The following is a 12,668-nucleotide window of genomic DNA, read 5'->3' as shown; positions in this document are numbered from 1 at the left end:
GCTGACCTGCGTCACTGGGCCCGCCAAGGGTGGGCTATACCCCTCTGCCAGGCCCAAGGGGGAGGGCTGAACAGAGCTGAGGCCTCTCGGTCCCCCTCACCGCCTAGACTGGGGGGCAAGGGAGCTCTGCTCTCCCAGGAACTTGCAGTCGGTGTGGCTCTGAGGACGCTGGACTGGAGCCCCCTGGGCAGGACGATGCCTGCCTCCGAGGAGAGGATGCTCAAGGGGACGGTCTGAGGAGGGAACCCCACCCCATCCCACCCCCCACCCGCCCCCCGCCATGTCCAAGCAGATTCAGGGAAGAACGAATCCAACTCTGTCCTCACTCTTCTACCCAACAGGGGCTAACACTCAGAGACTATTCCGTCTATAAAATGGGGGGAATGACACCACCTACCTCGGGGGTTCCGGTGCGTATTAAACCGTCTGGGTAAGGAGCCGAGCCTGGGCTCCCGACATCTGGTAGCGCTGCTGTCGCTGCTCTTCTCTGATGGCCCAGCATCCCCTGCTCCTGCCCTGACTCCAGAGCCAGGATCCTCTCTGAGCTGCGGGCTGTGCTTCCCTTTGCCAGTCTGCTTCCCAGGGATTGGGCCGAATCCAGGTGGCTGTCACCTGTCAGAGGTGCCCAGCGTTGGCAACCCCAGAGGGACACAGAGTACTGCACGTGTGCATGTACACACACACACACACGGGTACGTGCAAGCAGACATGCACACACATCCGTACTGCACCCTCAGGTAGCTAATGACAGAGCAGGACAGTGGGACCAGGGCCTGCCCATCTCCCCCTGGGCTAGCAGAGACGGTGGCAGGCAAGCCTGCACCCCGGTCTGATGGCTCCCTTGCCCTCACCTGTTCCCTCCTCTGCTGCTTTTGCACTTCGAACCCCATCTCAACATCTGCAGAGCCCAACGTGTGACAGGTGAAACCTAAGATGGGGAGGTGGGGAATTCCCTGGCAGTTCAGTGGAATCTCTGGTCAGGGACCTAAGATCCCACAAGCTGTGCAGCGGGGCCAAAAAAACCACCCCCCCAAAAAAAAAAAAAAACTAAGATGGGACCAGGTCAGGAATGAACTCCTGAGCCATGCCCAGGGCTCCAGGTGGCCCAGTCCCAGCTCTGGGGCTGTGCTGTGTTCAGGCTGCCCGGCATTTTTCTTTGTGGCCTCATTTAATCCCAGCAAGAACCCCATGAGCTGAATAGTCACAGCCTAGTTTTTTTCTAGTTGATGAGAAGTTTGGTACCAGAGCTTTTGGCTTCCCCTGATAGTCAGAACCAGCAAGGACCCAAGAGATGCTCTATCCCACAGATGAGGAAAGGAAAGCCCAGAGAGGATCAGGAGCTGCCCAACGTCACACAGCAATGGGACAGCATTAATAGAACACAACTCTGGTCTTCTGCCTCCCAGCCCAGCAGCTGGGATCGGTTCCCATCCTCAACACCGCTCCTCTCTGCACACCCCGATCTGCAAAATATGCCTCCTCCAGGAAAACCCAGGGTCTACCTATTCCTTTGCCTTGTGCCCCTCAGGAGGTTCAGCCCTCTAGTCTCTTTGAGAAGTAATTGTGTGTGGAAGGTTTGTGATTCACCATCAAGCATCTCTTCAGCTAGCACAGGAGGACACAGCTGCACGCTGAGTCACTGAGACTTGGATTCAAAGTCCAGCATTGCTATTCACTTGCCGTGTGCTGCTGGACAACTGAAGCCACCCCTCTGCGTCTTGATATCTTCATCTGTAAAATGGGCTGCAAAGGTTTACACTGTGCGTTTGTTGAAAGGATTAAATGAGGTGAGGTATGTGTTCACACAGCTAACACGTGCTAAGCACTAATGATAGGCTAGATACACATGTTATCTCATTACCTGATGCCCAGGTTTCAGAGCAAACTTTCCAGGACAGCACTTGTCACACCTCCAAATGCCGTCCTTCCCAAATCAGCTTACAGTTCTTCCTGGTTGAGCTCCCAGAGGGGGAGTCATCCTCTTCCCTTGGAATGAGGATGTCCGGCCATGCCCAGTGGGGTGCGGTGTGAGGGTGGGTGCCTGGCGGTGAACAAGGGCACCACCGCATAACCGGAAGAGGAATCCCTCCTCAGTTAGACTGAAACGCGGAAGGTTTTGTGCCTTTTTTCCTGCAGTGCTGAACTTTGTGCGCTCCTGTCCTGCCATCTCCTGGTCAGTAATGTAAGAGCAGGCGGGCTCACACTCCAAGGGCCAGGGGCATTCCATCAGGGAACTTTGGAATAATTATAGTCAGGGGTGATATTCAAAAAATGTATAATAAACTACCCATCTGCAAAGTTCTGGAGTCCCTACTGGGCCCAAGGTTAACTCTTTAGAAGCTGACTGTGAGGAAGCGGAGGTGTCCTGGAAGAGGGTCTGAGGGTATTTTGATAGTTTATGAAATGAAGTAGCCCCAATGCAGCATCACTAAACATCCTTAATGCTTGAAGGGTCCATGCCCTGGTATTTACCCTACTCCCATAGAATCAGGTCACCTTGAATAAGTGACCTTATTTTGAATAACAAATTCTGTGTTTCAAGACCCCCAGGACGTGGACCATTGCTAGGTGAGAGGGACTCCCCATTTTGTCCTCCGGTCCCCCCAGTACTTGTTCTTGTAGGCCCACAGGTGCCCCTTCCCACACACAGCACAGCGATTAATCATTGTGTTTGTGAGCACGTCCCTGCCCGTCACTGGTTTACTTTCCAGGTGCTTAGTTTTATCTTTGGGAACACCTACTCTTCAGCCTCTAGGACTCTTGGCTGGAGTTCTTCCAGCCACATAAGTCTGAGACCAGGTCTCACATCTCACCCCTGAGCCCACCTAGAATTATGGAACACAGTCTCAGAGAGACCCCGTGAAGGGGAAGCTGGAAAGGGAAACTGAGGCTCCACTGGGAGAACCTTGGGCTGCTGACATTGGGAGGAGTAGTTCTGAGAAATGCCTTTAAGTGGCTTCCCCAGCCTCTTAAGGACTTGAACGGTGCAAAAGACTAGGGGGAGGACGGTGTATGAGGTCTGAGTGAGGGGGTTGGCAGAGCCTCCAGGGACCTTTCAGAACTCTCCATAACTGACGACAGAGAGCGAGAGCCGCCTGCCCGAGGTCACACAGCAAGCCGCTGACAAGGCGAAGGTAACTAAGAACCTGGAAACTAACCCAAGAACCCTTCACAAACAGGACACTCTTTCTGAAATGCAACTGCTTGCCTTTCAGGGATTGTTTCACAAGGTCCCAATTTCCCACCACATTCTTGGTTTCTTAAAGCAGGAGGCTCTTGGATCCAGAGAGCGGAGAACTTCTCTGGCAAAATCCTCAGCCCCTGATAATCATCCTGGGCAAAGCCTGGACATTGCCTGCAGTTCTGACCCAGACAATGAATTGAACCTGGGCAAGAGAGGCAGCCCTCCTGGGAATCCTCACCCATCACAGCCCAGATTGTCTTCCAGGCCATCCCCTGCTATAGTCACAAGAGTGAGCCAAGGATGGGTCTGGTCTCAACCCACATCACTTAATTCTTAACGCTGGTTGTGATAAATTGAATAGCGTTCCCTCCAAAAGATAGTCATGTCCTAATCCCTGGAACCTGTGAATGTTACCTTATATGGAAGAAAAAAAAGACGACTTGGCAGGGGTGATTAAGTTAAGGATCTTGAGGTAGGGAAGCTATCTTGTATTATCCAAGTAGGTCCTAAATGTAATCACAAGGGTTCTTATAAGAGGGAGACAGAGGAGGATTACACACACAGAAGTGGAGAAGGCAATGTGAAGATGGAAGCAGAGCTGGGAGTGATGTGGCCACCAGCCAAGGATTGCCGGCAGCCGCCAGGAGCTGGAAGGGGCACAGAACAGATTCTCCCTGGGAGCCTCCAGAAGGAGCTCTGGCCTGCCGACCTCTTGATTTCAGGTCAGTAGTCCTGATTTCAGACTTTTGGCCTCCAGAACTGTGAGAGAATGAATGTCTGTTGTTTTAATCCACCAGATTGTGGTAATTTGTTTACAAGCTGCCACAGGAAACCAGCACACTGGTCAGCAGGCAACCCTGACACAAGCTGCCTGAGTGCCCAGCCCTGTGCTTGAGAATTAAATGTCTCACAGAGCGGACAAGACAAAGACACAGCCCCACAGCAACACTCCTATTCCTTCCCGCTGGGGAGAGCCGGGCACCCGGAGTCAGTGAAGGAGAGACAGGAGTTGGATGTCTCCGTTGCAATAGCCAGTGAGTGTTTCCCAGTTTCAGCTGCTTTATCAGGCTCCAGGGATTTCTTTTTATCGTGATTTTATTGTGCTTTGGAGAAAAAGTGGAGCGCATAGAAAAGTAGGAAAAAGCACAATTCCTGTTAAACTTCGGTATATTTCCATGCAGTCATATTTTTCCCATTAACAGGTTTTTATTTGTGTGTTTCATTTACATAGTTATTATCAAAATGGATATATACATTGGTGTTCTGCCATGAATATTCTATGTACCCTTTGAACCTTTATTTGGAACGGGCTATGTAGTATTCCATAGCAGATATAACTTCATAGACTTCACATTCTCTTTATTGGATGTTTGATCTGTTTCCTACAGCACCGTGAGGAATATCTTTGGCAGTAAATTACTTTACATGTTTTAGGAGATTTCTGTAAGATAGGTCTAGTAATTTTACTTCTGGGAAACTAGGGGTATGAAAATCTTTAAAGATGGTAATGCATTTTGCTAAATTACTTTCCAAATTGTGTGTGTGTCAATGTATCCTCTGCGTGTGCTGTAAAACATGGAAGTAACCATTTTACCACACTTTCACCAGGATCTTTTCCAATTTGCTATGATGAAAAACAATATCACTTTCAATTTGCATGTCTCTACTTAACAGTGAGGCTGGACTTTTACTTCCACACTCTGGTTTATTAACAGAATACTCTCCATTCCCGGGCTTAGCACGGCGTCCAACCAAGTCGCAATTTCCTGTTGATTCTATGCTAGGAAAACCTCTGGGATCTATTTTCTCCTTCCCCTTTTTACAGGCTTATTTCAAGATGTCACCTCTCACCTGGGGATGAGAGGTCATTAGGATCCTTGAGAAAAATAAAAGAGCACAACTATTCTTGGTCGTGTCCTTCTGGCTGAAAGACCTTGGATGCCTCCCTCCTGCCTGTCAAACCAAGCCCAGCTCCTCGGCTTGGTGTTTAAGGCAGTCCGTGATCAGCCTTCCCTAGCCAAGCTTGCCTGCTATATCCCCCAGCCACCCTGTGTGTGTAGCCCTCCTCACATGCTCGCCCAGCTCCGTGCCTCTGCCTCTGCCTTCCACTCGCTTGGGATGTGCCTTGCACCTAATAACCTATGCACGTTGTATCCGGAGATTCACGCCGCACCTCTCCAGCACCCCTGTGCAGGGCCCCTGTCCAAGGTCCTGGACACAAACATGACCGGGATGTAGTTCCTGCCTCAGAGGGTTTCACCGTCAGGAGCCGGTGGATGAGGGCATAGATCGTACATTCTGATTAATTCAGGCCCTTTGGCTTCAAGGAGCAGGAACCCTTCAAAGTATCTCAAGCAAAAATAGGAGCTTGTTTGGAAGGACACGGGTTTCTCAGAGCACCAGGGCAAACAGCCCAGATGGGGCTCGTGGGAATTGGGAATTAGAGAGCTGTCAGAAAGCAAGGGCATCCTCTGCCTCTCCAGGCTGTACAGGCTCTGTGCACCCACTTCCTCTCTTCCCCTCCCGCGCCAGCTGCCTCTGCACGCTCATTTTGCTCTAGGCTCGTCGTGGCACTGGTCCCAACTCTGCATCGTGGTCTCTGCCCAGGGACCACCCCCAGTGGGCAATGGTCTCTATTCAGACACCATTCTGATTCTCAAGAGAGGGACTCGGCTGGGCTTAGATTTACTCTGTGTGGTCGGGGTCTTTTCATTGGTTGTCGGTGAGCCCATGGCCCCTTGATTCAACATCTACTCCTGGTCCAATCAGCTGCGTCTGGAAAAGGACAGTGAGGAGAGCAGGGTCAGATAGTACAAAGCGTTGTCAGAATCTGAATTATAACACGATCCCAAGGTGAAGCCTCTGCTTATGAAGGTCTAAGAAGCACTGCTTTAGAGCAAGGGTTCTCAAAGAGTGATCCCTGATCCAGCAGCAGCAGGCTTGCCTGGGAACTTGTCAAAAATGCAAATTCTGTAAATCAACTATACTTCAGTTAAAAAAAAAAAATCATCCAATGTCTTCTTAACCAAACAAAGAAACAAACAAAAGAAATGCAAATTCTGAGGCCCCTCCCCAGGGCCTGGAGGGGGCCTGGGAAGGAGCTGGGCGCTTCCCACAGGTTCTCAAAACAAGCCCCACCCCCGCCCTCTGTTTTCCACAGAGAAAATGCCCACCTTCCTTCCATGGTGAAGAGCCAGTGCCTTGCTCTGCACCTGTCCCCTGTGGGGCTGACAAAGAGATACTACCACACAGGCTATTGTGTATAAATGAAACACGCTGATGTTTGCTTATGCTGGTCAGAGGCAGGTCATCCCTCCCTGTTGTCCTCATTTTCCTACTCAGGCAACAATGGATGATTTCTGTAGTTCCTTCAAGGATTATGGGTTTTAATGGCCTGGTTGGTTCCCACCTATATTAGTTGCCTGTGGCTGTTATAACAAATTACCACAAACCAAGTGGCTTAAAACAACAGAAGTTTATTTTCTCACAGTCTGGAGGATGGCAGTCTGGACTTCAGATGTCAGCAGGGCCACTGCCCTCGGAAAGTTCTAAGGGAGAAGTCTTCTTTCCTTCTTCCAGCTTCTGGTGACCCCAGGCGTTCCTTGGCTTGCGGCTAAATAACTCCAGTCTCTGCCTCCCCGTTCACATGGCCTTCTCCTCTTCTCTGTGTGTCTCCAATCTCCCTCTGTCTTTATCGCATGACAATATGTGTCACTGGATTTAGGGACCACCTCGGTAACCCAGGATGACCTCTTCTTGAGGTTCTTAATAATTACATCCTCAACAACCTGAATGGGAAAAGAATTTGCAAAAGACTAGATACATGTATATGTATAACTGAATCCCTTTGCTGTACACCTGAAACTATCACAACATTGTTAATCAACTATACTCCAATATAAAATAAAAAGTTTAAAAAAAACTGCATCCTCAAAGACCCTTTTCCTAATTAGGTCACAATCACAGGTTCTGGGTGGACATATATTTGGGGAGGGGGGCAACCGTTCAACACACTACACCACTGTCCCGCCAACATTTGGGACCAGAACTAGGGACAAAGGGTGTCTCCACCCCATCTCCTTCCTTATCTAGAGTAACTACAAGTGACAAGATTTCTGTCAGCCCCATTTTTAGAGCCAGAGGGAGAAGAATACGAGACACAGGCCCACCCTCCTCAAGGAACTGATGGTTGGTGGAAGCAGAGCAGCCAAGAAGGGCGCCATCTTTGCACCCCTGCCCACGGCAGTGCCCACCCCGGCCTACCATCTCCTGTCAATTTCCGGAGCTGTGGCTGGAGGATGAGGGAGTGGCCTGAGAGGGGGCTCGGAGCGCCCCGGGCGGTGTTCTGGGAATTGCAGGGGCCCCAGCGATACCAAGACGCACACTCCCTCCTTCTGCAGTTTCCATTCTGCCAGGGCAGGAGGTTTTATGATTGCCAGGACAGCAATTAAAGAAGGGACAATCAGCCAATGGCACATTCTTGGGCCTCGGCAGCCAGCGTTCTCTGCAGCCTGCCTCAGAGGGAGATGAGAATTTCCAGAAAGCAAGCTGGTGTCCAGAAAAGGCCCATCCCAGGCGGCCTCTAATGTCATTAGCCCAGCGATGATGAGTAGAATGAGGTACAAGCGAGCAGCCCTGGCGCCACTTGATTCTCTGAGGGACGCTGATAAGAACATGGTCTCCCAGCTGGGGACCACAGAGCGTGGACCAGGGGAGAAAGGAAGCAATGGAGAACTGAGGACAGGGTGTTTGTAGTGGAAATAGGCAATCAATAGACCTGGGTTTTCATTTCACTCATTAGCTGTGTGAGCTTAGAAGAGTTCTTAAATAAAGAGCCTCTGCAAATCATTATAAAAAGACAAACGATCCAAGAGGGGAAAAAATGGGCAAAGAATTTTGAACTGGCATTGTACAGAAGAAACACAGATGGCCAAAAAAAAAAAAATACAAAAAGATGTTCGATCTTTCTAGTAATTAGGGAAACAAAACTTAAAACAACCAGAATACGAGTGAGAAAATTGGTGATATCTGAGTAAAGTCTGCTGTTTATTAAATAGCTTTGTACCAATGTTAATTAATGTCTTAGTTTTGATCACTGTATGAGGTTATGTAAGATGCTGACATGAGGAGACGTTGGGGGAAGGGACTATAAGAACTCTGTATTTTCAGAACTTTTCCGTTAGCCTAAACTTATTTCAAAATAAAAAGGTAAATAACAACTACTATAACAACAGTAACAGAGGTATCACTGTCTTCCCAACACGGAGGCAAGAATTATAAAGATTAATAAGACCCAGCATTGGAGGTGGTGGTGCTGAGAGGCAGGCTGTCATACATACCGTTGGTGGGAAGGTGATTTGATACATCCTTTTTGGAGAGCACTTTTTGGAGAGCACTTTGGCAGCATTGATTACAATTTCATTATGAGTACCCCTGGACCTGGGAATTCCACGGCTTGGTATTTACCCAAATCCTTGCACTTGTATTCAAAGAGGCATGTCCAATGGTATTCGCCACAGCCCTGTTTCTAATAACCAGGGGCAACCCAAATGCCCAAGAGAGGAAAGGTTAAATGATACAGTGCATCTAACCATGAAGTACTATGCAGCAGGTAAAAAGAATGCAATCCATCCACATGAACAAAAGTGAAAAGGTTTCCAAAGCCAAAAAGTATAATTCCACTGATGTGAAGAAAAAGCCCAAATAAAGCCGTACATTTCTAAACATACATATACAAAGGTATAGGCCGACCCAAAAGTCAGGAACAGCACCCTCTCGACTGGTCAAAGTTCCCTCTGGAGAGGACAGTGGGGCAGAGATTGGGACAGGCACGGGTGGGTGGGGCTGTGTCAAAGGGGGCTTTTTCTTTTTCCGTATTCTCTGAATTTTTAACATGAAAGCTCGTGTATTACTTAGGCAGGTTTTTAAAATAATTATTTTAAAGTTGATTTAAATAATTATTTTAAAATGATTATTTTAATAATTATTTAAAGTTGATTGTCCCATGGTTGCCATGGTTGAGAAGCCCTGTATTAAAGTAATGCAAAATTCACATTCTGAAAACACAAAACAAAAATCAATCCCCAAACCAAAACAAGCAAAAGTCTGCCTTGAGTTCGGCCCCTGCATGTTGGATTAGCTGGGAGGTTAATCCCATTAACCCATTGGTTCCCATTGCTGAAGCCACATGGAAGCATCCATTAGATGGGCTGCAGCTGGGCCCTGCATGAGGTGGTGACCAGATCTCACTTCTGATAAGTGCTTACAAGTGGCCTGGACTCTCCAAACACTTGTTAGCACTCCTTCCCAGCAGTGAGGGCAACCAAAAATGTCTCCAGACGGTGTCAAATGTCCCTGGGGGCAAAATCTCCCCCAGTAGAGACCCTGTTTTAATAAAATTTTCAAGTTTGCAGAGAGTACAATTCCAGTTGTGCTGCAGAGGAACAAACCCTGGAGCGGGAAATGGAGGGCCTGATTTTAAACCCAGCTCTGCCATTAATCACTCAGGGCTTCCCTCTTTGGGCCTATGTTTCCCTATCTGTAAGATGAGAGGCTCGAACAGGACGATTTCTAAAGTCTATTCAGAGCTTTCTAAGGCTCTAGGGCTGGGGTGCTGGAATTTTTCATTCTAATACTTTTCCAGCCTCTCCCCAAAGAAACAGTGGCGTGAGGATTTCAGCTGCACGGTGACACAGTTCACGTGACAGGAGGGGGCTGATAAAGGGACCAAAGAACGTGGAGGGCTGACAGCCAGTGGGGTGGCTGGGCAAACAGGAGGAGAGGGGAGAGGCAGTGGAGGTCCTGAAACCACCAAAAGGCAGTTCCAGCGCTGACTCTGCACTAAAAAGTCATCTGCGATCCAAGGAATAAGAAGAGGTGGGCAGGGGCTGCTAAACGGTTTTTGGAGAAGTTGAGGTAAATAGCATGCAAAGTACACAGAGAAAAGAGCAATGTACCAAGAATGGGAGGGAATTGTGTGTGTGTGTGTGTGTGTGTGTGTGTGTGTGACTCTGCTGTTTCCTTGCTAATGGCAAGAGAAATTGAACAATTTCCATTCAGCTTGAATCTGCCTGTGAGCTTTAAAAAATCATAATCACAGGATTATTAGATTTGCTGGTCTTTTTTTTTTTAAAATAAATTTATTTATTATTTATTTTTGGCTGCATTGGGTCTTTGTTGCTGCATGCGGCTTTCTCTAGTTGCAGTGAGCGGGGGCTACTCTTCATTGCAGTGCGCGGGCTTCTCATTGCAGTGGCTTCTCTTGTTGCGGAGCTCAGGCTGTAGGCGTGCGGGCTTCAGTAGTTGTGGCACGCGGGCTCAGTAGTTGTGGCTCGCGGGCTCTAGAGCGCAGGCTCAGTAGTTGTGGCGCATGGGCTTAGTTGCTCCATGGCATGTGGAATCTTCCCGGATCAGGGCTTGAACCCATGTCGCCTGCATTGGCAGGCGGACTCTTAACCACTGTGCCACCAGGGAAGCCCAAAGATTTGCTGGTCTTTTACTGGCCTCTTGACTCTTGTTCAGCTGTAATCAAAAGACAGGGGTAAGAGGAGAAAAGAAAGAGATGTCCCCTTGTTCCTTGCCATCCACATTTCCTCCTGGTCCATCTCAAAATCCAATAAAGCTTTACAGTGAAGTTGAATGGGAGTGAGAGGTATTTAATAAAAGGCTCTTCTGTCTAAACAATGATTCAGGACTTTTTGGAAGCTGGGAGAGACAAGCTGAATGGCCCACTCCAGGTCCCCTAAAGAGGGTTTATGCATACCCTTTATTTGTCTTAGGTTTGTACCTGTTCTGGTTTTTTCCAGCCACATCAACACTTCTCTGGATTGCCAATAAGCTGAGCTCTCAGGCTCTGCTGTATCCCACAGTCTGCACCTGTTTCTCAGAAATGTTTCACCCAGTTCTTCTTTTATCCATCCAGTCTACAGGCCTCTCATCAGCTGTTTATGAAGCACCCACTGTGTGTCAAGTACTGTGTTATGCAGTAAGGTGAATAAAATACAGTTCAGGCCTTCCAGGGCGTCACACTCAGATGGGATAGACAGGTACACAAGCGATCACCCCCCTCCCAGTGTGGTAAGTGGGCCTCCCGGGGTAACACCTGGCCCTAAAAGGCAGGTCTCAGGGGAGGCCTTCTGAGGAGGGGGTATCGGAGCTAAGTCTTAAAGGACAAGAGGAGGGGGTATTGGAGCTAAGTCTTAAAGGACAAGAGGAGGGGATATTGGAGCGAAGTCTTAAAGGACAAATAGGAGCTGTTCAGGCAGAGATAAGAGAATGATCTAGGCTTATGAAAGGTTTGAAAGCAAGAGAGAGTTTGGTGATTCAATGACCTGTAAAGAATATAATGTGATTGGTTAGTAGTGTTCAGCGAGGATCCAGGCTGCATTTGCCAAGCCAAGGCAGTGCGTGTCTGTTTCAAACCACCTTATTGAATATTTGGTGTTGGTTTATTAACATTGAGCTCGCAGCCAACAGCCCCGTAACTCGTGCCTGCATGACGCTTCCCTAATGCACATATTTTCTCCATGCGGCACATCACAGCCTTCTTGTGCTTAGAAACATTAGAGCCATTTTAAACAGCAAAATCAGGGAATTCCCTGGCGGTCCAGTGGTTAGGACCCCGCACTTTCACTGCCGAGGGCGAAGGTTCAATCTCTGGTCAGGGAACTAAGATCCTGCAAGCCATGTGGTGTGGCCAAATAAATAAATAAAATAAAGGATAGATTTTTAAACAATAAAAAATAAAAGCGAAGTCACCAGCAAAACCCACAAAACTACAGAAAGCGTGGCAAAGTGTGGCACTAAATAGATGGAGGAAAGGACGCTTGCTTACAGGGTGAGAGCTGAAAGCAGAAGAGAGTAATGCCTTGCTGGACCTCGGCTGGGAACATGCGAGGTTGGACCGATCACATTTTCTGCCCCCTGCACATATCCACAAATGACCACAAAAGTGCCACAAGTATTGATTTGGGGGGTACAAATACATTTAGGGAGTGGGCAAATTCACAGATATGGAGTCGTGTACAATGAGGATCATCTGTATTTCAAAAACGTAAATACGAACCCCTAAATTCTCGGTACTGCCAATGACCACTGTATTCAGTAAAATATTTTGATTTCTCCTAGAATCCAAGAGAAAGTCATGAGTGAGTTTAGAGGTATCTATGAATTTAAGACTAAAGATCTGGGGACATTTGTGCACTGTTGGTGGGGATGTAAATTGGTGCAACCACTATGCAAAACATTATGGAGGTTCCTTGAAAAATTAAAAATAGAACTGCCATATGATTCGACAATTTCACTTCTGCATATTTACCAGAAGAAAACAAAAACACTAATTTGAAAAGATATATGCACACCAATGTTCACTGCAGCATTATTTACAATAGCCAAGATATGGAAGCAACCTAAGTGTCCATTGATAGATGAATGGATAAAGAAGATGTAATATATATATATAGGAATATTACTCATCCATAAAAAT

This window comes from Balaenoptera musculus, chromosome 20 (assembly GCF_009873245.2).
Source record: "Balaenoptera musculus isolate JJ_BM4_2016_0621 chromosome 20, mBalMus1.pri.v3, whole genome shotgun sequence".
Taxonomy (NCBI): domain Eukaryota; kingdom Metazoa; phylum Chordata; class Mammalia; order Artiodactyla; family Balaenopteridae; genus Balaenoptera; species Balaenoptera musculus.
Note: the sequence above shows the minus strand (reverse complement) of the source record.